The 3685-nt window shown below is 33.2% G+C and overlaps 1 pseudogene; it reads left to right on the forward strand.

The window, feature by feature from the left end:
• Window positions 1-458: 458 nt before the first annotated feature.
• The window catches only part of LOC135779265 (C-type mannose receptor 2-like), a 10670-nt pseudogene continuing 7443 nt past the window's right edge, over window positions 459-3685 (forward strand).

Genomic DNA, 3685 nt, shown 5'->3' on the forward strand with positions numbered 1-3685 from the left:
AGGGTACAGATGGGGGGAATGTTAAATGAAGAGAAAACCCTGAAGAGAAAATCTTTTAATTTATTTGTATAGCAAAGTTTAACATCAGTGTCTAAAGCAGCTTTATTAAGAAAACAACTCCAGTGAAGTGACTTTAGTGAGAAAATCTCTGCTTTTATAGACAAGACTAAAATACATCAGTATAGGCTTATTATTTTAAATATATTTACTAAATAAATACATCACACCAACCTTAGACGTATATTTTAATATATTTTATTTACCGTGTTGTTGTGACACTGACTGTCAATATGCAAATAAAAGCACTCGCACCTTATTTTAGATTTCTGTTTGTACTTTTGTTAAAACACAGCAGGAAGTTAACTGGATGAATACACAAATAAACAGGAAATGAAATATGAAAATGAGTCTTTATAATTAAATAAACAAATGATGGGAGGTGTTGAAGATGAGATATAATAATAATAACATCTAAACAACACAGACAGAGAAACAGAAGATTCAGGAGAGAAACACACAAACTCAAAAGTAAGAACTTTATTTACTTTAAAATAATATTTATGATATCAGAGTGTTTTATAAGGATTGTGTATTAATGTTTAATGACTATTAATGAAACTTTATAAAGAATTGATGAAGAGTTACTGAAGAGATGTTAACTTTTAGCTTCAGTGACTTTAATATCAGATTCTCATCTTTATTTCCTACATATTAAAATAGTTTAGACATTTAAATGAATTAATTTATTGTGATGATCAGACTTATGAACAAACAGAAGAAATCAACATCTGATGTTTTCAATGTGTTTGTTTTTCAGAAATGACTCAAACTTTATATTTCAGCGTTCTTCTCATCGGTGAGTTTGTGTTTGTGGTTTTATGTTTGTTTTATAATCTCATGAGATTTGACTCAAACTCTTTCTTTCATAGCTCTCTGTTCATTATCTGAATGCATTCAGCGCCGCTATCACCACATAAACATGAAGATGAACTGGACTGAAGCTCAGAGATACTGCAGAGAAAACTACACAGATCTGGCCACAGTCAGCAACATCAACGACCTGAATCAACTGAAGAAGAGGGTGAAAATCAATCTAATTGGTGTCTGGATTGGACTGCATAGATCAATTGATTCTAAATGGAAGTGGTCTCTGGGTGATCCTGTGAAATATACAAACTGGTCTAATGGAGACTCAAATGGTCCAGGTCAGTGTGCTTATATGAAAGATGGATCATGGCATCATCAGGACTGTACAAATAACAAGATAAGTTTCATCTGCTACAATGGTGAGTGAAGCTTCATAAAATAACATCAAACCTTCACTTAAAAAAACATCATCAGATGTAACCTCCAACAGGTGAAAAATTTACATCTGACGATGTTTTCAATAATTTGGATGTAAATGTTTATTGAATCATGACAAACAATATAATTGGAAAGGCAGAGGTGTAAAGTACTCGAGTAAATGTACTTTGTTACTGTACTTAAGTATTTTTTGGGCTACTTTGTACTTGTACTGAGTATCAAAAATATAGGCAACTTTTACTCTCTACTCAATTACATTTTTGATTGGGTATTTGTACTCTTTACTCCACTACATTTGAAATAACACTTAACGTTACTCGCTACATTGTTTATTCGTCAAATAAAAACGAGACGAAAGTGTCAGAGAGTGATAATGGATAGAATCTGTGGTCGCGAGGTTACACGCACACACACAACTGAGTGACTTCATTTGGCGCTGCGCAGAGCAATCGTATGAAATCACAGTACTGCGAGAGCGAATCAAATGCATATGGAGAAGTCTGGTCTCGCGGTACTTTGATGTCAAACGCTGAATAGACCTTTCTCACAGTAACCGGAAATACGTAATCGTCGTGTAAGCGGAGTTCCTGTCAAGCGTCAACACACTAGAAAAACATAAACCCGGGCAAGTTTAAAATGGATCAAAGAGTCTACAAAACTTAGTTAACGGATTTGCCAAATATTACATTTGCTGATGTGACACGACTAATGGAGGAAAACTTTTTCCATGAAGAATTTGTCCATAAATTTCTAGGTAAGTAGAGAGCGAGTCTAACTGTTACTGAACTGTTAACTAAAACGACACATTATAAGTCTCGCCGGATAGCCTGAATCCACTTCTGTATAACTTCACCATCAACAGGGAATTGATGGAACAGATACGGCTTTTTACATTGCCTTGACTGCGGAGGAAGTAGATTTCCGCGACGATTGCGTATTTCCGGTCATAAATACGGAAGTTGTGAGAAAGGTCTATGGCTTGCGTTGAGCCATCGTAGCGGGACATCTGCGTGCTGCGTATGTCATAAACTGTAGAGAAAAGTTCGCGTCTGGACTGAAAGAAGAGATAAAGAGCAAACATATGGATGCATATCAGATTTGCTTCAGTCAAGGGACCCTTTGTTAAACATGTGATGCTACAATCAAAACAAAAGTGATGCGCGATTGCAGGAGGGTCATCCCGCAACTCAAAGGCAAGCTCAAATGTTTGTTTACTCTGATGCTACTTTATCAGCTAACCCGAGTTACATAACTTGATATAACTTACTATATAAGCCAAAATAAACCAGCGAGGTCCTGTACTGATTGCCCAAGTAACTTAAGTACATTATAATATTGATAATAAGTGTACAATTTCACTGTCCTCACATTTAATCAAGTATGCTGTAATGTATTTACTGTAAAGAGGGATGCATGACGGAAGAAATGTAGTGCACTTAATGTGAGAGAGTGGTGTTACGTACTACATGTGTTTACAATTAATCTTTCAAATGAACAACTTCAGGTTTTTAATATGCATTATCATATTTCTGTTAGTGTAATTTTAGTTTACTGGAATTTTTTTTAAATATTAAAATTATATCTTTTTTAGGATAGGCCTATAAAAGAATATTTGGTAACACTTTACAATAAGGTTCATTAGTTAACAGTAGTTAATGTATTAACCAACTTGAACAAACCATGAGCAATACATTTGTTACATTATTTATTCATCTTTGTTAATGTTAGTTAATAAAAATTTAAGCTTTAATTGTTTGTTCATGTTAGTTCAGACTGCATTAACTAATGCTAACAAGATTTAAATAAAGTATTAGTAATTGTTGAAATTAACATTAACAAAGATGAATAAATGCTGTATAAGTGCAGTTCATTATTAGTTCATGTTAACTAATGTAGCTAACTAATGTTAACTAATGAACCTTATTGTAAAGTGTTGCCATATATTTATATCACAAAGTTAGGCTATATATTTTTCAGCATGGCACATTTAAATTTAATGTAGATTTCTAGACCAAAATCTCATGGCATTTAGTTGAATAAAATTAGACTAAAGCTAAATCAATTCAGATGACAAAAATATGACTAAAACTAAATTACATTTTAGTCAAAAGACTATGACTATGTTTAATCTGTGTTTGTTCTGCCAGGTCAAAATTTTGAGGTGTTTGATTTCTTTTCTATATTAGGAAATAAAACCTCATAAATAAACTTTCTTAGTTTTCACTGCCCAGACCTACAATGTCTCTTTGTGTTGAGGACTAGCGCATCTTTGAGCCAACATTCAGTACGAGTAAAAATACTTGAGTACTTTTAAATTGGGTTACTTTAATACTTTTACTCAAGTCATATTTAAATTGGTGACTTGTAACTTGTAGTGGAG

This window comes from Paramisgurnus dabryanus, chromosome 1 (genome assembly GCF_030506205.2).
Source record: "Paramisgurnus dabryanus chromosome 1, PD_genome_1.1, whole genome shotgun sequence".
NCBI classification, from domain to species: domain Eukaryota; kingdom Metazoa; phylum Chordata; class Actinopteri; order Cypriniformes; family Cobitidae; genus Paramisgurnus; species Paramisgurnus dabryanus.